Source organism: Oncorhynchus gorbuscha, linkage group LG03 (assembly GCF_021184085.1).
Source record: "Oncorhynchus gorbuscha isolate QuinsamMale2020 ecotype Even-year linkage group LG03, OgorEven_v1.0, whole genome shotgun sequence".
NCBI classification, from domain to species: domain Eukaryota; kingdom Metazoa; phylum Chordata; class Actinopteri; order Salmoniformes; family Salmonidae; genus Oncorhynchus; species Oncorhynchus gorbuscha.
The window spans coordinates 91,710,743-91,734,617 of NC_060175.1; positions in this window are offsets into that span (position 1 = coordinate 91,710,743).

Here is a 23,875-nt window from a genome sequence, read left to right on the forward strand (position 1 = left end):
TTTATTATGATATATGTTTATTTATAAACTCTCTTTTCTGCTCTCTGACACAGTATACAATTTATTATCTAAAAGTTCCCTCAAACATTCATAATGAATCACTTGAGATACAGTAGAACAAAGATATAAACACGTAGAGAGAGATACTGACCTTTTTTTCTTACAAAGTACTGTTTCGTTTTGGCTTTGCCATGACGCAGGCAACTTTCTGTGTTTTCAAATGATGAAGGGTAGCCTGGGTGCCAGTCTGTTCCTTTTTAGCCAACTGTCGATATGCAACAATGTTAAGTCATTGAAGACAGACACATTCTGGCAACCAAGCTAGACTAGACTAGGGGCCAAAGGACATTCACACTCAGTTACTTACATGGGGGTCAGTGCATGTTCTTATAATTTTCAATGGCTGGCATGATGCCCTAAGACCCATCTCTCAGACAGTGGATTGACTTGGCACACAGGACTGAAGTGGCAGATACAGTATGACTGTCAGGCTCCATGGTCAAGGCCTAGTGGTCTACCCAACATATGTCCTTGCATGAAAATGTTCTTGTATACCCAGAGTTGCGGACTCGAGTCATATGACTGGGACTCGAGTCTGACTTGAGTCATACATTTGATGACTTGAGACGCAACTTGATATAAAATAAAATAACTTCAGACTTTAATTGGACTTGGAGCCTCAAGACTTGGGACTCGACTTTGACTTGAGACTAATGACTTGAGCTTATTTTACCAGGTGTTGTAGTGTTCTGTCACTCATTTTGTGGCACAGAGTCTACGTGGATTACTCTACATGCAGCCAGAGACAGTAGACGCAGCACCGCCTTTGCAAAAAACCTGCAACAGATTGGCTAGTGAAATGCACACTCGGCACTCTGATTGGACTAGAAAACTGTCAATCAATATAGGTCATTTGGTGAGCTAGCGAACAGATTGCTGATTTGGTGTACAGCTATAGAATAGGGTGCAGTGCAAACATGAAATTATAGTGAGAGAGGATTGCCATAGTAAATAAATATGCAGCTCCAAAAATTGTTTGGTGATCAAGAATATTAACTGTTTTGCTCATCAGCAATAGGGCAACAATTACTAGCATAGGCTACTGGTATTTTGGTATGTAGCAATGCTTGAAATGTAAAATTTTCTTATGAAGTTTGCATTTGGAATTAGTTTATATGTGAACTTCACCCTTATGCAATCTGGACTTGTTTTCATCATGCCTGAGGCATTTCTAGTACAATGAGATGTGTTTCACACATAATTGGCCAGGAGGAAGGCAGGTCAGGGCTTGCGTGCTGAATGATACACCCAATGACAGCTTCCGGTGTATTGATGGGGGTAGATCTAAAAATGAATGTAGTCCTGCTTTGTGGCATTACGCGAAGGCCCTATGTTATACTGATTGCTCTATACATTTTTTGTGCGTGTAGATGTCTGTCACAAATATCACCGAAGGTGGCTCCCCTTCCTGTTCGGGTGTCGCTCGGCAGTCGTCGTCGCCGGTCTACTAGCAGCCACCGATCCCTTTTTCCTTTTCGTTTGTTTTTGTCTAATAGTTTTCACCTGTTCCTTGTTGGGGTTTTGGGAAGGGTGTTATTTAAGTTTGTTTAGCACGCTGGTGTTTGTGCAGGCTTGTGGTTATTCTACGTTAGTGGTTTTTGTGTACTTTTGGGTTTTCGCTGTCCGGTATTTTGGTAACAGTGGTTTTGGGTTTTGTTGCGCCTGTGTTTTGGGCTTCACACATGTTTGTCCCTGTTACTGTGCTTGAGGACATTAAAGCGTTTTTTCCCATCTACCTTCTGCTCTCTGTGTCTGACTCCACACCCATCACTATTCCGACGTTACAATGCCCGTGTCCGATAGAGCCATTGGCCGTCTTTCAGCGATGTTCCTATTAACCGATTCATTGTTAAATATACTGTACAAGCAGACACGTTTCTTCCAGTCTCTGAAAGACTACAACCTGTGTTGGGTGGCGCTTCATGCTCTTGCCCCTGTCCCTAGTCGGGCTTTTTTGAAAAGGAGGCGTACACTAACAACAATCCTTTGGGCAAAAATGAAAGAACTGACCAGACGCAAAGGCTTCAAGTGATTCCTCTCATCAACATGAATTTGACGATGGAGTATCTATTAGCTACATGGTGACATTCAAAATGACATGTTTCAATGGGAATATGGCAAAGAAGTTTCGAAAACAAAGAGTTGGATTAAGCCAAAGGCAGAAGCTCTGCTTCAGCCAATGCCATCACCAAGAATGCAGATGACAAATACTGTACCTAGCTAACTAAGTTATTTTTCCTGCAAGCCACCTAGCTAAATTTAGTTTATCTTCTGTTTGCTAACTTAGCTAGCTAAGTAACTAAGTTAGCTAGCTAAACAACTACCGTTAGCCATATCTATGACAAAAAAATAGAAGAGGTTTTCATTTTTTCATAAAAACATCTTCTCTTTTTAGTTGTAGATATGGCTAGCTGCTCAACTGCAAGCTACAACGTTACGACCAGCCACCTAAAGCTAGGTTTACCAGCAAGCACATGACTGGAGTTGGCTAGCTTGTTAGGCTGGTGCGTGTGAACTTGTTATGCGGCTCATATTTGTAAGTTGTTTGCGTACATGTGTAACATCAGCAACTGTAAATATTTTTACTAGCTATGTAACAGAATTGACAAGGGTTGACATTGGTTATGATTATGACCATGGATGCATTTCAATCTGAAAAAAGGATAGGCAGGATGCAAGATAGGAGTCCAAACAGATGTAAATAACAGTATTGCATATCCAGCAAGCTAGCTAGCTAAGGTTACTAGCAAACAGTGAGAAAAAACAGTAATACAACCATTTACTGTTGTAAATCTCTAAAACTGAAGCTGGTTTTATTATAAAAAATATTTGCCTAAGCATGGTTGATAGACATGGTGGTAGGTAGATACTGTCTGCCTACATACCTAGGCTTATTTGTAGGATCTGGTCACTGCAAAGGTTGAGAGTTATGCCATATGTCTTTGCATTCTGCTAGATATTGTTGTAAATGTAATCTCTGCGCCTGTGCACATGTATGCATGCTCAACTAGTCTACTCTGATGTTGATGTTATGTTGGTAATATTCAACTGTTGTTGAAACTGTACAATATAATATATATATTTGTAGTTTTTTTGCCTTACAGATAATATCATGTTGTGCCTGGTCTTCTTCCTGGAGTGGATTCTTTGGGTAAATCACATTATTTGGTGTAGCAATCTGTAGCTACAGTTCTCGGCACTTGTGTGTCTCTGAACCTAAGACACACTGAGATACACTGAACTACACTATTCATCCTATTTGTTTGTATGTTACTTTTACCATATAACATTTTTGTTGAATACCCAGTTCTCTTTGAGTTGGCATTAAATAGTGTCCACTCCCCTGTATTTAGAATTTGACAAATAAACAAACATTCTTTGGATATCTGAATGTCTAGCATCTGTTTGATAGGACAGAGCCCTGTAGAACGTATATAAATATCCTGTTATGGAGACTGGTTTTTGTTTGGAATTTCGGATGACTGATGTGCCCATAGTAAACTGTCTGTTACTCAGGTCCAGAAGCTAGGATATGTATATGGTATGGATGGAAAACACTCTGAAGTTTCTGAAACGGTTAAAATAATGTCTGTGAGTATAACAGGGGCCGGCAGCGTAGCCTAGTGGTTAGAGCGTTGGATTCGTAACCGGAAGGTTGCGAGTTCAAACCCCCGAGCTGACAAGGTACAAATCTGTCGTTCTGCCCCTGAACAGGCAGTTAACCCACTGTTCCCAGGCCGTCATTGAAAATAAGAATGTGTTCTTAACTGACTTGCCTGGTTAAATAAAGGTTAAAAAAAAAATAATAATAATATGGCAGTTGAAAACACGAGGAAAATCCATCCTGAATTTTTTGTTTTGAGGTCACAGGCCATTTCAGTGCTATATTTAAGTAATATGCACATGACAATTTTTAGGGCCTTCCTCTGACACCGCCTGGTATAGAGGTCCTGGATGGCAGGAAGCTTGGCCGCAGTGATGTACTGGGCTGTACGCACTGCGCTGTAGTGCCTTGCAGTTGAAGGCTGAGCAGTTGCCATACCAGGCAGTGATGTAACCAGGATGCTCTCGACGGTGCAGCTGTAGAACGTTTTGAGGATCTGAGGACCCATGCCAAATGTTTTCAGTCTCCGCATGGGGGAATAGGCTTTGTTGTGCCCTATTCACGACTGTCTTGGTGTGTTGGACCATGATAAATTGTTGGTGATGTGGACACCAAGGAACTTGAAGCTCTCAACCTGATCCACTACAGCCCCGTTGAAGAGAATGTGGGCATGCTCGGTCCTCCCTTTCCTGTAGTCCACAATCATCTCCATTGTCTTGATCACGTTGAGGGAGAGGTTGTTATCCTGGCAACACACGGCCAGATCTCTGACCTCCTCCCTATAGGCTGTCTCATCGTTGTCGTGATCAGGCCTAAAACTGTTGTGTCATCTGCAAACTTAATGATGCTGTTGGAGTCATGCCTGGCTGTGCAGTCATGCGTGTAAAGGGAGTACAGGAGGGGACTGAGCACACACCCCTGAGGGGCCCCCGTGTTGAGGATCAGCATGGCAAATGTGTTGTTACCTACCCTTACCACCTGGGGCCTGCCCATCAGGAAGTCCAGGATCCAGTTGCAGAGGGAGGTGTTTAGTCTCAGGGTCCTTATCTTAGTGAGGAGCTTTGAGGGCACTATGGTGTTGAACGCTGATCTGTAGTCAATGAATAGCATTCTCACATAGGTGTTCCTTTTGTCCAGGTGGGAAAGGGCAGTGTGGAGTGCAATAGAGATTGCATCATCTGTGGATCTGTTGGGGCGGTATGCAAATTGGAGTGGGTCTAGGGTTTCTGGGAAAATGGTGTTGATGTGAGCCATGACCAGCCTTTCACAGCACTTCATGGCTACAGCCAAGACTTGACTTAAAAATACGTGACTCGCCTTGACTTGCTCTTAGAATGCACGACTTGGACTTGACTCGAGTCTTGACCCATTCTACTTGGGACTTGACTTTAGACTTGAACCTTGTGACTTGAGACATGCTTGTGACTCAAATAATAGTGACTTGGTCCCAACCTATGTCCTCATTATACACAGGCATATACTCTCTGAGGATCTAAAGGAAGCTATGATGAAGCAGGAGAAGTGATCAACCATTGAGCTGGTTCAATACACATTCCGAAGAAATTGAGTATCATTGAAACAACCAAGCTGCACAACCAAATGGTTGGTGCTCTAGCAAAAAGGATAAGGTTACAAGTGCAATGGTAGCAGAAGCTCTTCAAGACGATAATCTTGAACATTTACAGTTTAGTTGTTACTGTCAGTGTCTGAAATATATATTTAAATCCAAGTTTGCAACGAGGAGGGATTATAAGGATGGATGGGTAGCTAAATGCACTCAGAGGTCGGTGTAGTGAAGGGGTTTAGCCGATTCAGTCCACATCTTCACTAATTCTTCATGTCACTCTGTAAAGGAAGGCTTGTATTACACTGGCATTCATGGTGTGTCTGTTTCGATCATCTCCATAACTGTGTGGCCAAAGCTGTATTCAACAGTGACACAGAGTCAGAGAGAGTCAGAGAGAGAGAGTCAGAGAGAGAGAGAGAGAGTCAGAAAGAGAGAGAGTCAGAGAGAGAGAGAGAGAGAGAGAGAGAGAGAGAGAGAGAGAGAGAGAGAGAGAGAGAGAGAGAGAGAGAGAGAGAGAGAGAGAGAGAGAGAATCCTTTTAAAAATCACACCCAATCCATGTGAGAGCAGTGTGTTAAATAGGACTTGGACATTGCAGAAAGATCATTTTCAATCACAGCAGGCTATAAGCATCTGACAGCCAGAACCTTTTGCTGACTCTGCAGTCTGTACAAATGGCAGACTTGTCCTTTTATCCCGGCACATGTTTCACTGCAATTGGACAATCAGCTACTGCAGCGAAAATCCATAGTATTGATCCAGACCTGTATCTTCTCTGTAATTCTCCAGCGGGAAATCCCTGATGACAAATGATATCTGCACTCGTTTTTGATTGGTGCTTTGGTGTAAGCTCCAAGGGCGGCAAGCAAACAAACACACCGAACAGGAACTGGCTGGGGGTTTATTAACTGAGTCTAAGCCCTGGTCTGATCAGACAATCCTATTCTCTTCTCACATCTGCACAGAGCAGAGGCTGCCAGACAAGGAGCCTATAGTCACACCTGCTTCAGCAAAGCTCTCAGCCAGTAACCCAGCGGCATACATACACAACCCACCCAGCTGCATAGGCATGCAGAAATGCATGTGTACGTGACTGTGCTGGAAGGATGGTTGTCTTGGCTGGGAAGGTGACTGTGCTGGAAGGATGATTGGCATGGCTGTGAAGGTGACTGCCTGTTGTGTCTGGAACACACACTCACACACTCTGTAACCAGTGGTCTAAAGTACTTAAGTATACTTAAAACCAAATACTTTTATACTTTTACTCAAGTATTATTTTACTGGGTGACTCACTTTTACTTGAGTAATTTTCTATTAAGGTATCTTTACTTTTACTCAAGTAGGACAATTCAGTACTTTTTCCACCACTGTCTATAAGTACTAAATCAGGCATCAGATTTCAAGATATCTTTTTTTAGTTTATTTGTAGATCAGCAAAGTCATTGCTGTATTTCATTACAATTTACAACACGTATATGTCACGCCTTGGTCTTAGTATTTTGTATTTTCGTTAATTATTTGGTCAGGCCAGGGTGTGACATGGGTTTATTTAGTTGTATTTCGTATTGGGATTTTGTAGTTATTGGGATTGCGGCTGAGTAGGGGTGTTGTATAGGCTTGGCTGCCTGAGGCGGTTCTCAATCAGAGTCAGGTGATTCTCGTTGTCTCTGATTGGGAACCGTATTTAGGTAGCTGGGGTTTCACTGTGTATTTTGTGGGTGATTGTTCCTATCTCTGTGTAGTGTTCACCAGATAGGCTGTAATTAGATTTCACGTTCCGTTTGTTGTTTTGTAGTTTGTATAAGTTATTTCATGTATCGCGATTGTTTCATTAAATACATGAGTAACCACCACGCTGCATTTCGGTCCGACTCTCTTTCGACAAACGAAGAACGCCGTTACAGAATCACCCACCACACATGGACCGAGTGGTGTGGTAACAGGCAGCGACAGCATGAGCAGAGAAAGGAGGATGAATTATTCGGAGAATGGACATGGGAAGACGTGTTGGATGGCAAAGGTTGTTACACTTGGGAGGAGATACTGGCCGGAAGAGATCGCCTCCCATGGGAACAGGTGGAGGCACTTAGGAGAGCAGAGGCAGCAGGAGATAGGAGCCGATGATACGAGGGAACACGGTTGGCAAGGAAGCCCGAAAAACAGCCACAAAAATGTATTGGGGGGGGGGGCTCAAAGGGAGAGTGGCTGAGTCAGGAGTCAGACCTGAGCCAACTCTCCCTGTTAATCGTGAGGAGCAGCAATCAAAGGACTTCTGGACTTGGGAGGAGATATTAGACGGAAAAGGACCCTGGGCTCAGCCTGGAGAATATCGCCGTCCCAAGGAAGAACTGGAGGCGGATAAAGCGGAGAAGCGCTGGTATGAGGAGGCAGCACGGCGACGCGGATGGAAGCCTGAGAGTCAGCCAAAAAAAAATATTTATTGGGGGGGGGCTTACAGGGAGTATGGCTATGCCAGGTAGGAGACCTGCGCAAACTCCCTGTGCTTACCGGGGGGCTAGAGAGACCGTGCAGGCACCGTGTTATGCTATGGAGCGCACAGTGTTTCCAGTGCGGGTGCATAGCCCGGTGCGGTTCATACCAGCCCTTCGTATTGGCCGAGCTAGAGTGGGCATCGAGCCAGGTAAGGTTGGGCAGGCTCGGTGCTCAAGAGCTCCAGTGCGCCTGCACGGTCCGGTCTATCCAGAGCCACCTCCACACACCAGTCCTCCGGTAGCAGCTCCCCGCACCAGGCTTCCTTTGAGTGTCCTCGATCCAGTATCACCAGTGCCAGCACCACGCATCAGGCCTACAGTGCGCCTCGCCTCTCCTGTGCTGTCGGAGTCTCCCGCCTGTTCAGCGCTATCAGAGCCTTCCTCCTCTACAGCGCTGCTGGAGTCTCCTGTCTGTTCAGCGCTATCAGAACCTTCCTTCCCTCCTGCGCTGTCGGAGTCTCCCGCCTGTTCAGCGCTTCTAGAGCCTTCCTCCTCTACAGCGCTGCCGGAGCCTCCTGCCTGTTCGGAGTAGCCAGAGCTGTCAGTCTGCAAAGAGCTGCCAGTCTGCAAGGAGCTGCCAGTCTGCAAGGTGCTTCCAGCCTGCATGGAGCAGTCAGAGCTGTCAGTCTGCATAAAGCAGCCAGAGCTGTCAGTCTGTATGAAGCAGCCAGAGCTGTCAGTCTGCATGAAGCAGCCAGAGCTGTCAGTCTGCAAAGAGCTGCCAGTCTGCAAGGAGCTGTCAGTCTGCAAGGAGCTGTCAGCCTGCATGGAGCAGCCAGAGCTGTCAGTCTGTAAGGAGCTGTCAGTCTGCAAGGAGCTGCCAGTCTGCAAGGAGCTGCCAGTCTGCAAGGAGCTGCCAGTCTGCAAGGTGCTGCCAGTCTGCATGGAGCAGCCAGAGCTGTCAGTCTGCATAGAGCAGCTAGATCCGCCAGTCAGCCATGATCTTCTAGATCTGCCAGTCAACCAGATTCTTCCAGATCTGCCAGTCAACCAGTCACTTCCAGATCTGCTAGTCAACCAGAATCTTCCAGATCCACCAGCCAGCCAGGATCTACCGGAGCCTACTACCTGCCTGAGCTTCATCTCAGTACTGGGCTTCCTCTCAGTACTGGGCTTCCTCTCAGTACTGGGCTTTCTCTCAGTACTGGGCTTCCCCTCAGTCCCGGGCTGCCCCTCAGTCCCGAGCTGCCCCTCAGTCCCGAGCTTCCCCTCAGTCTCGAGCTTCCCCTCAGTCCCGAGCTTCCCCTCAGTCCCGAGCTGCCTCAGTCCCGAGCTGCCCCTCAGTCCCGAGCTGCCCCTCAGTTCAGTGGGGTTCTGGGTGAGGACTATTGGGCCATGGTCGGCGGCGAGGGTGGATTGTCCTGGGACGCGAAGGGGAGGAACTGTGACATTAATGGAGTGGGATCCACGTCCCGAGCCGGAACCGCCACCATGGACAGACGTCCACCCGGACCCTCCCTATGGTTGTGAGGTGCGTCCGGGAGTCCGCACCTTAGGGGGGGGGGTTCTGTCACGCCTTGGTCTTAGTATTTTGTATTTTCATTAATTATTTGGTCAGGCCAGGGTGTGACATGGGTTTATTTTGTTGTATTTCGTATTGGGGTTTTGTAGTTATTGGGATTGCGGCTGAGTAGGGGTGTTGTATAGGCTTGGCTGCCTGAGGCGGTTCTCAATCAGAGTCAGGTGATTCTCGTTGTCTCTGATTGGGAACCGTATTTAGGTAGCCGGGGTTTCACTGTGTATTTCGTGGGTGATTGTTCCTGTCTCTGTGTAGTGTTCACCAGATAGGCTGTAACTAGATTTCACGTTCCGTTTGTTGTTTTGTATTTTGTAAAAGTTATTTCATGTATCGCGATTGTTTCATTAAAGACATGAGTAACCACCACGCTGCATTTCGGTCCGACTCTCTTTCGACAAACGGAGAACGCCCTTACAGTATACTGCTTTTTTACAAGACTAACCTAAGCCAGTCACTGCTTTTTATTATGCCTTTATAAATTGTGCCGCAATGTTAAGATTGAATTTAATGTCAGTTGTAAGAGGTAATTTTTTTTGCAATAGAAGTGCCAATGCTGATCCCGACATTTCACCTACAAGTGTCATTATGTTTGTAACGTGCGTCGTCGTAGGTGAAAGGAGGTGAGGACCAAGGTGCAGCGTGTTAAGTGTACAATATTCTTTAATAAAATAATAGAACACTGAAACAATAAATAAAACGACAAACGAACAGTCCTGAATGGTGCTGGAAAAAACACTGAACAGAAAATAAACACCCACGAAACCCAGGTGGAAAAAGGCTACCTAAGTATGGTTCTCAATCAGAGACAACTAACGACACCTGCCACTGATTGAGAACCATACTAGGCCGAACACAAAAACCAACATAGAAAAACAAACATAGACTGCCCACCCCAACTCACGCCCTGACCATACTAAAACAAAGACAAAACAAAGGAATTAAGGTCAGAACGTGACAACGTTTCTACTATAAACAGGCCATCTCATTCTATCTTCTATTAGCAATGTTCAAAAGTAATATAGCACTGTGGAACATCATAAGGTTCTTCATAACATATGAATCCTGAAATCAATGTGTGTGTTTTTATTTCCTCAGCTGATAACTCCTGCCACAACAGTAGCTCTACAGAAGAGAAAGCACATCACATCAAGAGGCCTATTAATCCTGCATCGGATACTTAGCAGGAATCACAATGGGCACAGAATAACCTTTGCTGAATCCTGCGCCGTAAATCCTATGATTTTGAAAGAAGACCAGAAGAACCATCCTTTTTTGGCGAGTCAGGGAGGGATAATGTCTGCCGTAATCCAGCATCTGACAAGGAGGAGGGGGAAAATACACATTCACAGAGAAAGGAGGAGGTGGAGAGTACACATTCACGGAGGAAGGAGGAGGGGAGAGTACACATTCACAGAGGAAGGAGAAAGGGGAGAGTATGCAGTCACAGAGGAAGGAGGAGGGGGAGAGTATACAGTCACAGGGGGAGGAGGAGGGGGAGAGTATACAGTCACAGAGGGAGGGGGAGAGTACACAGTCACAGAGGGAGGAGGAGGAGGAGAGTATACAGTCACAGAGGGAGGAGGAGGGGGAGAGTATACAGTCACAGAGGAAGGAGGGGAGAGTACACAGTCACAGAGGGAGGAGGAGGGGGAGAGTATACAGTCACAGAGGGAGGAGGAGGGGGAGAGTACACAGACACAGAGGGAGGAGGAGGGGGAGAGTATACAGTCACAGAGGAAGGAGGAGGGGAGTACACAGTCACAGAGGGAGGAGGAGGGGGAGAGTACACAGTCACATAGGAAGCATATGCTTCAGCCCCAAATAGAGCTCGATAGGCCCTCGTCAAAAGTAAAGCACTAAATAGGGAATAGGGTGTGCATTTTGGATGCAATCATGCTCTCCCTTCCCTTTCCCTTCCTTTCTCTTCACAGAGAGCAGAGCAGAAAGACATGAAGTACAGCAAAGCAGCCTTTTAGCAGCCAGTCAGAGCAGGATAAGCTTTCCCCTCGCAGCACAATGCGGGAGATTACACGGAGAACATGTCAGTCTGCACTGGATTTGCTCAACACCAGATCTCTTGTCCCTATCGATTTGCAGGCGGCTCATTCATGTTTCACACGGGACGCACAGCAGAGGCGTCGGGCCAAAAGCATATGGTCGGGGAGGCAACCATTCTACTCTCTATTTCCACTCTCTCGCTTTCTCTTTGTTTGGTGGTTGGGAGGGAGTCCTGTGTGTGTGTGTGTGTGTGTGTGTGTGTGTGTGTGTGTGTGTGTGTGTGTGTGTGTGTGTGTGTGTGTGTGTGTGTGTGTGTGTGTGTGTGTGTGTGTGTGTGTGTGTGTGTGTGTGTGTGTGTGTGTGTGTGTGTGTGTGTGTGTGTGTGTGTGTGTGTGTGTGTGTGTGTGTGTGTGTGGTGGGGTTGAAGTTCAGTGTGAATATGTTTGTGTGTTTGCTTGTGTGTGTTTCACGTTAGTGTGCCTGCTTGTTTGTGTCTATTTGAGTCCTGCTTGCACTCACACAGGCACAATGCAACACCTGCTCTTGGAATGCACTTTGTAATCACAGGACAAGTTAACCTCAACACTGCAGACGTTGTTGTCCCAGATGCCCCTCTGTCGCTGCTCATTTAGTTTTGTTCATCCACATTCATGGCTCTCATGTTAGGGCTATAGTTTTCCCCATAGATTCATGTTTATATTAATCAATTATTCTAATATACATCTACTACACAAACAACTGTATGATAAAATCACTATTGAACCCAAGTGGCAACCACGTTTCCAAGAACATTCTGTTCTATGGTGTTTTAGATGTCTGATTGTGTTAACATTGCCTATTGTCTATTGGTGATGCATAACTAGCCGGCGGAAAAGTAACTTAATTGTTGTTGGGAAACAAAGCTCAGGGAAGCATGGATCTTTGGTTTATTGAACACATCTGTGCCAGAAAACTCCCACACAATGTTGACAAGCTGGCAAACCATCTCATGACATACGTTGCACAATGGTGCTCTTTCATTCCATAATGAATCTATTATGAAGTTATAAAAAAAACCTATGTCACATAAAACTATTTCTACAGAACTTTTTTTCCATAGAAGTTTAATCATTCAAAGGATAAATGTTGTAACTTCCAACTTTCACATGTTGGCATATGAAGCAATGCTGACTGATTCACGATAAAAGATTGAAATTGTTACTGTCAGCCAGCCTTTTGCCTCAAACTTCTGAAATGTTTTCTTTGAACTTTATCATGTTTTTCTAAAGAAATCCCTAGAGCGTCAAATCCATCCTGGTCTGGAATGACAAATGACCTACAGTTGAAGTCGGAAGTTCACATACACCTTAGCCAAATACATTTAAACTCAGTTTTTCACAATTGCTGACATATAATCCTAGTAAAAAAATCCCTGTCTTAGGTCAGTTAGGATCACCACTTTATTTTAAGAATGTGAAATGTCCGAATAATAGGAGAGAGAATGATTTGTTTCAGCTTTTATTTAATTCAACACATTCCCAGTGGGTCAGAAGTTTACATACACTCAATTAGTATTTGGTAGCATTGCCTTAAATGTTTAACTTGGGTCAAATGTTTCGGGTAGCCTTCCACAAGCTTCCCACAATAAGATGGGTGAATTTTAGACCATTCCTCCTGACAGAACTGGTGTAACTGAGTCAGGTTTGTAGACCTCCTTGCTCGCACACGCTTTTTCAGTTCTGCCAACAGATTTTCGATAGGATTGAGGTCAGGGCTTTGTGATGGCCACTCCAATACCTTCACATTGTTGTCCGTAATCCATTTTGCCACAACCTTGGAAGTATGCTTGGGGTCATTGTCCATTTGGAAGACCCATTTGCGACTTAGTTTTAACTTCCTGACTGATGTCTTGTGATGTTGCTTCAATATATCTACATAATTTTCCCACCTCATGATGCTATCTATTTTGTGAAGTGCGCCAGTCTCTCCTGCAGCAAAGCACCCCCACAACATGATGCTACCACCCCCTTGCTTCACAGTTTGAATGGTGTTCTTCGGCTTGCAAGCTTACCCTTATCATGACACAAGGTGGGAGTCTTACAATGTTTAATCATCCAAAAGGGGTAGGCAAGAGAATAGTTGTGGACAGGCTAAAGGTCAAAACCAGATCAGAGTCCAGGAGGTACAGAGTGGCAGAAAGGCTCGTGGTCAAGGCAGGCAGAATGGTCAGGCTGGCGTGTACAGAGTCCAGAACAGGCTCGGGTCAAAACCGGGAGAATTAGAAAAAAGAGAATAGCAAAGGCAGGAGTACAGGAAAAAATGCTGGTTGACTTGGAACATACAAGACGAACTGGCACAGAGAGACAGGAAACACAGGGATAAATACTTTGGGGAAAACAAACGACACCTGGAGGGGGTGGAGACAATAACGAGGAAAGGTGAAACTGATCAGGGTGTGACCCGCCTTTTTTCCTCCAAATCCCAGAACAACCTTTTTTAGATGCTGGAGGAAACAGGTACAAAATGATCTATATCCACAGTAAAACGAGTCCTATTTCAACATAACCTGAAAGGCCGCTCAGCAAAGAAGAAGCCACTGCTCAAAAACTGCCATAAAACAGACAGATTACGGTTTGCAACTGCACATGGGGACAAAGATCGCATTTTTTGGAGAAATGTCCTCTGGTCTGATGAAACAAAAATAGAACTGTTTGGCCATAATGACCATTGTTATGTTTGGAGGAAAAAGGGGGATTCTTGCAAGCGGAAGAACACCATCCCAACCATGAAGCACAGGGGTGGTAGCATCATGTTGTGGGGGTGCTTTGCTCTAGGAGAGACTGGTGCACTTTTAATTTTTAATTTTACCTTTATTTAACCAGGCAAGTCAGTTAAGAACATATTCTTATTTTCAATGATGGCCTGGGAACAGTGGGTTAACTGCCTATTCAGGGGCAGAACGACAGATTTGTACCTTGTCGACTCAGGGGTTTGAACTCGCAACCTTCCGGTTACTAGTCCAACGCTCTAACCACTAGGCTACGCTGTCTCAAAATAGAAGGCATCATGGGGCAGGAAAATAATGTGGATATATCGAAGAAACATCTCAAGACATCAGACAGGAAGTTAAAACTTGGTCGCAAATGGTCTGTTCCAAATGGACAATGACCTCAAGCATACTTCTAAAGTTGTGGCAAAATGGCTTAAGGACAACAAAGCCAAGGTATTGGAGTGGCCATCACAAAGCCCTGACCTCAATCCTATAGAACATTTGTGGGCAGAATTGAAAAAGCATCTGCAAGCAAGGAGGCCTACCACCTGACTCAGTTACAACAGCTCTGTCAGGAGGAATGGGCCAAAATTCACCCAACTTATTGTGGGAAGCTTGTGGAAGGCTTCCTGAAACGTTTGACTCAAGTTTAACAATTGAAAGGCAATGCTACCATAACTGAGTGTATGTAAACTTCTGACCCACTGGGAATGTGATGAAAGAAATAAAAGCTGAAATAATCATTCTCTCTACTATTATTCTGACATTTCACATTCTTAAAATAAAGTGATGATCCTAACTCACCTAAGACAGGACATTTTTACTAGGATTAAATGTCAGGAGTTTTATGAAAAACTGAGTTTAAATGTATTTAGCTAAGGTGTATGTAAACTTCTGACTTCAACTGTAGAGTACATGCAGCAGGTCAGATTAAAATCCACCGCAGTGGACAGTGACTAGAGTAGTCCTGTGGACTCACAATGCCTAGTTTAGGGAGAAAGCCTCTCTTGACCGGTTCTCTGTGATATGCTAACTCCAGGAATGCTAAAATGGAGGCAGATGCTTGATAAAGATGGATAGATTTGCACCGTCTGTGAAATGTCACGGATTCAGTGGAGGATGTCACCTCAGGACCACTCGGCTGGGTGATAAGCCTGACACATCAGCTTGGGGTGGATGGTGGTGGCGTGGAGATGCTCTCTCTCTCTCAACCTATCTGTGTCTCTCTCTCTCGTCCCCCACCCCCTCTTTCTCACTTTGCCATGTCTCTCTTTGTATCTTGCTCTATCTTGATACAGTATCTCTTGGTCTCTGCCGGTCTCTCTGTCACTCTCTCTCTTTCTTGTTCTAGTTCTCTCTCACCACTTCTGTCTCTCTCGCTGTCCCTATCTCTTCCTCATCTGTCTACCCCCCCCTCTCTCTCTTACTCCATCCCTCTCTGTTCCTCTTCTGTCTCTCTCTCTCTTACTCCATCTCTCTCTGTTCCTCTTCTATCTCTCTCTCTCTTCCTGTCACGGCAGAAGGATTACAATGACCACTGCCGCAGCCAGACCCTGTGGGACTAAACATTTTAAAACATGGATGAGTTGCAATCTGCTGGAGGACAGTCAATGCAGGGCTTCAGGTGGTTGCTAATTGACAGTGGTCTTGAAGAAAATCCTTAATTTTATGGGACCCTCCCCAAACAAAAAGTTATATTAAACACAACACTTTTTGAAATAAAACCGCAGCAAATTAAATTCAAGGAGAGTAGAAGTTCTACACATTAATATTACATTATATATTTTAATTTGTTTTGATTGACATCCATCACTTTTGCTTTCAATGCATCAGTGCTGAATCTGAATGCCAATTTCTCTGATGATGGAAGAACAAAGCTCAGTCATTTTGTATGGATAATTGTCACGCAACAGTCGCCTAAACTTCTTTTAGTTATTAAACTTTTTTAATTATTTATTGAATATTCGAAATATACAATATACTTGCAGTGAAGCCGTTCAATAACTACATCATACCAGTCATCCAACAGATTCCCATTCAATAACTACATCATACCAGTCATCCAACAGATTCCCATTCAATAACTACATCATACCAGTCATCCAACAGATTCCCGTTCAATAACTACATCATACCAGTCATCCAACAGATTCCCATTCAGAGCTACACACAGAAGCGTCCAGGGTCAATGCCCTGTGCATCCAACCCGGAAGCCAGCCGCACCAATATGTCGAAGGAAACACTGTGCACCTGGTGACCTGGCTAGCGTGCACTGCGCCTGGCCTGCCACAGGAGTCGCTAGTGCGTGAAAAGACAAGGATATCCCTACTGGTCAAACCCTCCCTAACCCGGACGACGCTAGGCCAATTGTGCATCGCCCCATGGACCTCCCAGTCGTGGCTGGCTGCGACCCAGGCTCGAACCCAGGGTCTCTGATGGCACAGCTAGTACTGTGATGCAGTGCCCTAGACCACTGCGCCACCCTGGAGGCGCCTTATATGTTTCTTGATGTTATATTATTTCTAGAAGTTTTCTTATATTATCTCCAATGTATCGTCCATGTAAATCAAAAAATACTTGATATACCTAAACCCATTTGTTCCCAAATTATTCCCAGACATGCCACTATGCACCACTACTTATGCCATTAGTAACCCTAACATGTAATCCATATTGCTTTAAAAATATATACTGTGCCTTCGGAAAATATTCAGACGCCTTGACTTTTTCCACATTTTGTTACATAACAAACTTATTCTAAAAATGATTTTTTTTAAAATAATAATCCTCAACAATCTGCACACAATACCCCATAAGGACAAAGCAAAAAAAAAATTTGAACATTTTGCTAAGAATTAAAATAAATATACTGAGAAATAGGAGGAGAAGAACCTGATGGTCACTCTGACAGAGCTCCAGGGTTCCTCTGTGGAGATGGGAGAAACTTCCAGAAGGACAACCATCTCTGCAGCAATCCACTAATCAGGCCTTTATGGTAGAGTGGCCAGACAGAAACCACTCCTCAGTAGACGGCACACAACAGCCCACTTGGAGTTTGCCAAAAGGCACCTAAAGGACTCTCAGACTGTGAGAAACCAGATTCTCTGGTCTGATGAAACCAAGATAGAACTATTTGGCCTGAATGCCAAGCGTCACGTCTGGAGGAAACCTGGCACCATCCCTACAGTGAAGCATGATCGCGGCAGCATCATGCTGTGGGGATGTTTTTCAGCGGGAGAGACTAGGAGACTAGTCAGGATCGAGGGAAAGATGAAAGGAGCAAAGCACAGAGAGATCATTGATGAAAACCTGCACACAGCCAAAACAACGCAGGAGTCACTTTGGGCCAAGTCTCTGAGAGCCAGAGCCCAGACTTGAACCTGATCGAACATCTTTGGAGAGACCTGAAAATAGCTGTGCAGCAACACTCCCCATCCAACCTGACAGAGATTGAGAGGATCTGCAAAGAAGAATGGGAGAAACTCCCCAAATAGAGGTGTGCCAAGCTCGTAGCATCATACCCAAGAAGACTCGAGGCTGTAATCGCTGCCGAAGCTGCTTCAACAAAGTACTGAGTAAAGGATCTGACTACTTGTGTAAATGTGATATTTCAGTTTTATATTATGGGGGTATTATTATGGGGGTATTGTGTGTTGATTGATGATAGGGAAAAAACGATTTAATCCATTTTAGAATAAGGCTGTAACATAACAAAATGTGGATAAAGTCAAGGGGTCTGAATACTTTCCGAATGCACTGCATCCATAACCCAACAACTTGAATCTAGTGCAAAAAGAAATCTGCTATAATTAAATGTATAATAAGTTAGAGCCACTGTATTTTACAATTGTTCACAAATGTGATAGCTAACATATTTTCATATACCATAAGCGTCATGCGTTCATTGTATTGAAAATTAAGGCACATATGTAAACTACACCCTTTAAAGATTATATTTCAACAATGTCATTGTTTTTAATAAGCTGTTGAATTGACTTCTGATAACACATTTGTCTCTAAAATTACACCTTGCATATTTATGCTTGTGGACTAGTGATCATTTTGAGAAATCATATGAAACTTATTTTTATCATACTAGACACATCGGCTCCAACCACAGAGAGCCTTGTTTCAATGTGTTGGGTCTAGTGCTGGGCTGGAGAGGAGAGACCTGGGGATTGGGAGGGTGAGAGTTTTTTCTTTACTCTTAACCTCAGCACTCTGTCAGGGAGGCTATGCTCGGGGGAGATGGGGGTAAATGTGTGTGGTCAAAGCAGAGGGAGGGAAACATAGCTAGCTAATTGCTTCCTCAATAGTAGGCCATTTGAGTATGCGAAAAAATTAAGTTTAATAGTATGCGACATTTAGAAAATCGAGTATGCTTTAAATGCCCGGATGTCATACTCATTTCAGCTATGAAAACAGTTGATCAGTTAGATATGGGGATGCGCTACCGAAGTCAATGAATAGCGGGAAACAAATAAATTGCGCATGATGCATTCTCAGTATGCGAAAATATAATGTTTTGTATTATGTAATTTTTTTCAATCGAGCAGTGTTGGAAAAAGTACTCAAAATTCATACTTGAGTAAAAGTAAAGAACGTCACCCAGTAAAATACTACTTGAGTAAAAGTTTAAAAGGTTTTGGTTTTAAATATACTTACGTATCAGAAGTAAATGTAGCTAAAATATCCTTAAGTATCAAAAGCAAAAGTAAAAGTATGAATAATTTAAAATTCCTTATATTAAGCAAACGGATAGCCAGGGGCACACTCCAACACTCAGACATTATTTACAAACAAAGAATTTGTGCTTAGTGAGTCCGCTAGATCAGAGGCAGTGGGGATGACCAGGGATGTTCTCTTCATAAGTGTGTGAATTTGACAATTTTCTGTCCTGCAAAGCATTCAAATTGTAACAAGTACTTTTGGGTGTCAGGGAAATGCATGGAATAAAAAGTACATCATTTTCTTTAGGAATGTAGTAAAGTAAAATTAAAAGTTGTTAAAAATATAAATAGTAAAGAAAAGTACAGATACCACAAAAAACGACTTAAGTAGTACTTTAAAGTATTTTTACTTAAGTACTTTACACCACTGAAATCGAGTATGGCTTAAATGCCAGGATGTTATATTCATTTTGGCTCCTCATCTAGTAGAATTCGATGTGCACTTTTTCACAATGCATTGGAATAGGTGGGCTGAGAGTGAGGGCTCCGGGCAGCCGAGCGGAAATGGAGGAAAACTCGCCTCCCTGCGGACCTGGCATCCTTTCACTCCCTCCTCTCTACATTTTCCTCCTCTGTCTCTGCTGCTAAAGCCACTTTCTACCACTCTAAATTCCAAGCATCCGCCTCTAACCCTAGAAGCTCTTTGCCACCTTCTCCTCCCTCCTGAATCCTCCTTCCCCCCCTCCTCCCTCTCTGCAGATGACTTCATCAACCATTTTGAAAAGAAGGTCGACGACATCCGATCCTCGTTTGCTAAGTCAAACGACACCGCTGGTTCTGCTCACACTGCCCTACCCTGTGCTCTGACCTCTTTCTCCCCTCTCTCTCCAGATGAAATCTCGCGTCTTGTGACGGCCGGCCGCCCAACAACCTGCCCGCTTGACCCTATCCCCTCCTCTCTTCTCCAGACCATTTCCGGAGACCTTCTCCCTTACCTCACCTCGCTCATCAACTCATCCCTGACCGCTGGCTACGTCCCTTCTGTCTTCAAGAGAGCGAGAGTTGCACCCCTTCTGAAAAAACCTACACTCGATCCCTCCGATGTCAACAACTACAGACCAGTATCCCTTCTTTCTTTTCTCTCCAAAACTCTTGAACGTGCCGTCCTTGGCCAGCTCTCCCGCTATCTCTCTCTGAATGACCTTCTTGATCCAAATCAGTCAGGTTTCGAGACTAGTCATTCAACTGAGACTGCTCTTCTCTGTATCACGGAGGCGCTCCGCACTGCTAAAGTTAACTCTCTCTCCTCTGCTCTCATCCTTCTAGACCTATCGGCTGCCTTCGATACTGTGAACCATCAGATCCTCCTCTCCACCCTCTCCGAGTTGGGCATCTCCGGCGCGGCCCACGCTTGGATTGCGTCCTACCTGACAGTTCGCTCCTACCAGGTGGCGTGGCGAGAATCTGTCTCCTCACCACTGGTGTCCCCCAGGGCTCTGTTCTAGGCCCTCTCCTATTCTCGCTATACACCAAGTCACTTGGCTCTGTCATAACCTCACATGGTCTCTCCTATCATTGCTATGCAGACGACACACAATTAATCTTCTCCTTTCCCCCTTCTGATGACCAGGTGGCGAATCGCATCTCTGCATGTCTGGCAGACATATCAGTGTGGATGACGGATCACCACCTCAAGCTGAACCTCGGCAAGACGGAGCTGCTCTTCCTCCCGGGGAAGGACTGCCCGTTCCATGATCTCGCCATCACGGTTGACAACTCCATTGTGTCCTCCTCCCAGAGTGCTAAGAATCTTGGCGTGATCCTGGACAACACCCTGTCGTTCTCAACTAACATCAAGGCGGTGGCCCGTTCCTGTAGGTTCATGCTCTACAACATCCGCAGAGTACGACCCTGTCTCACACAGGAAGCGGCACAGGTCCTAATCCAGGCACTTGTCATCTCCCGTCTGGATTACTGCAACTCGCTGTTGGCTGGGCTCCCTGCCTGTGCCATTAAACCCCTACAACTCATCCAGAACGCCGCAGCCCGTCTGGTGTTCAACCTTCCCAAGTTCTCTCACGTCACCCCGCTCCTCCGTTCTCTCCACTGGCTTCCAGTTGAAGCTCGCATCCGCTACAAGACCATGGTGCTTGCCTACAGAGCTGTGAGGGGAACGGCACCTCAGTACCTCCAGGCTCTGATCAGGCCCTACACCCAAACAAGGGCACTGCGTTCATCCACCTCTGGCCTGCTCGCCTCTCTACCACTGAGGAAGTACAGTTCCCGCTCAGCCCAGTCAAAACTGTTCGCTGCTCTGGCCCCCTAATGGTGGAACAAACTCCCTCACGACATCAGGACAGCGGAGTCAATCACCACCTTCAAGAGACACCTGAAACCCCACCTCTTTAAGGAATACCTAGGATAGGATAAGTAATCACATTTACATTACATTTACATTTAAGTCATTTAGCAGACGCTCTTATCCAGAGCGACTTACAAATTGGTGCATTCACCCTATGACATCCAGTGGAACAGTCACTTTACAATAGTGCATCTAAAACTTAAGGGGGGGGTGAGAGGGATTACTTATCCTATCCTAGGTATTCCTTAAAGAGGTGGGGTTTCAGGTGTCTCCGGAAGGTGGTGATTGACTCCGCTGTCCTGGCGTCGTGAGGGAGTTTGTTCCACCATCCAGGGCTTTTGACTGGGCTGAGCGGGCTGTACTTCCTCAGTGGTAGGGAGGCGAGCAGGCCAGAGGTGGATGAACGCAGTGCCCTTGTTTGGGTGTAGGGCCTGATCAGAGCCTGGAGGTACTGAGGTGCCCCCTCACAGAGGCTCACCATGGCTTGTAGCGGATGCGACTCAGGAAGCAAGTGGAAAGAACCTCAAGCTGACGTCCAGAACTTGGGAAGGTTGAACACCAGACCTGCGGGATGAGTTGAAGGGGAATGGCAGGCCTCAGTACAAAGGCACTGATTAGGCCCTGCACCCTGTGTGAGGCAGGGTCTCCACACAGGGCACTCCTGGTGTTGGCCTGCTCTTGGCGCTCTGGGAAGACACTCTCTACCAGGAAGAGCTGTCTTGCCGAGGTTCAGAGCCCAGTCCAAACTGTTATGTCTGCTGCAGAACCTGGTCATCAGAGGGAGAAGATTAATTGTGTGTCTCTGCATAGGATAAGAGTCCTAATCAGCCAAGTCTAACAGAGCCTGGGGGACACCAGTGGTGAAGCTGGTGAGGAGACAGATTCTCGCCACGCCGCCTGGTAGGAGCATCAGGACAGCAATCCAAGCGTGGAGCCCAATCACTGATGGTTCACAGTACCACAAAGACAGAGGAGAGAGAGTTAGCTTTAGCAGTGCGGAGCTCCGTGAGAGTTGAATGAACCCCACCTTCAGAGAGAGATAGCTTTAAGGAATACCAAGAGTTTTGGAGAGAAAAGAAAGAAGGGATACTGGTCTGTAATTGATCGGAGGGATCAAAGCTCTCTTGAAGACGGAAGGGACGTAGCACAGGGATGAGTTGATGAGCGACTCCGGATCTGGAGAAGAGGGAGGGGATAGGGTCACGGGCAGGTTGTTGGGCCCGGCCGTTTTCATCTGGAGAGAGAGGGGGAGAAAGAGGTCAGAGCACAGGGTAGGGCAGTGTGAGCAGAACCAGCGGTGCTCTTATCCAGAGGATCGGATGTCGTCGACCTTCTTTTCAAAATGGTTGACAAGTCATCTGCATTCAGGAGGGAGGAGAAGGTGGCAAAGAGCTTCCTACAGATGCTTGGAATTTAAGATGGTAGAAAGTGAGCAGAGACAGAGGAGGAAAATGTAGAGAGGAGGGAGTGAAAGGATGCAGGTCCAGGGAACAGCAGTTTTCCTCCACTTTCCGTCGGCTGCCCGGACCCTTTAGCAATAGTGCATCTGGAGGATAGGGGACATAGAGACTTTGAGGAGGCAGAATCAGGAGATAGGTGGGAGAAGGTTTGAGCGGAGGGAAGAGATGATAGGATGGAAGAGGAGAGAGTAGCGGGGGAGAAGGCGAAGGTTGGGACATACCATCTGAGTAGGGGCAGTGTGGGAGGTGTTGGATGAGAGCGATACAAGGTAGTGGTCCTTGGAGGAAGTTGCAGTGAGGTTAGTGGAAGAACAGCATCTAGTAAATATGAGGTCGATAATGCCTTGTGAGTAGGGGGAAGGTGAGAGGGTGAGGTCAAAAGAGGAGAGGAGTGGAAAGAAGGAGGCAGAGAGGAATGAGTCAAAGGTAGACGTGGGGAGGTTAAAGTCGCCCAGAACTGTGAGAGTGAGCCGTCCTCAGGAAAGGAGCTTATCAAGGCATCAAGCTCATTGATGAACTCTCCGAGGGAACCTGGAGGGCGATAAATGATAAGGATGTTAAGCTTGAAAGGGCTAGTAACTGTGACAGCATGGAATTCAAAGGAGGCGATAGACAGATGGGTAAGGGGAGAAAGAGAGAATGACCACTTGGGAGAGATGAGGATCCGGTGCCACCACCCGCTGACCAGACGCTCTCGGTGTGTGCGAGAACACGTGGGCGGACGAAGAGAGAGCAGTAGGAGTAGCAGTGTTGTCTGTGGTGATCCATGTTTCCGTCAGTGCCAAGAAGTCGAACTGGAGGGAGGCATAGGCTGAGATGAACTCTGCCTTGTTGACCGCAGATTGGCAGTTCCAGAGGCTACCGGAGACCTGGAACTCCACGTGGGTTGCTGGGACCACCAGAGTAGGGTGCCGCGGCCACGCGGTGTGGAGCGTTTGTATGGTCTGTGCAGAGAGGAGAGAACAGGGATAAACAGACACATAGTTGACAGGCTACAGAAGAGGCTACGCTAATGCAAAGGAGATTGGAATGACAAGTGGACTACACGTCTCGAATGTTCAGAAAGTTAAGCTACGTAGCAAGAATCTTATTGACTAAAATGATTAAAATGATACAGTACTGCTGAAGTAGGCCAGCTGGCAGTGGGTGCATTGTTGACACTACACTAATCAAGTCGTTCCGTTGAGTGTAATAGTTTCTGCAGTGCTGCTATTCGGGGGCTAGCTGGCTAGCTAGCAGTGTTGTTTACGTTACGTTGTGTTAAAAGAACGACAATAGCTGGCTAGCGAACCTGAAAATCGCTCTAGACTACACAATTATCTTTGATACAAAGACTATGTAGCTAATGTTAGCTAGCTACGATCAAACAAATCAAACCGTTGTACTGTAATGAAA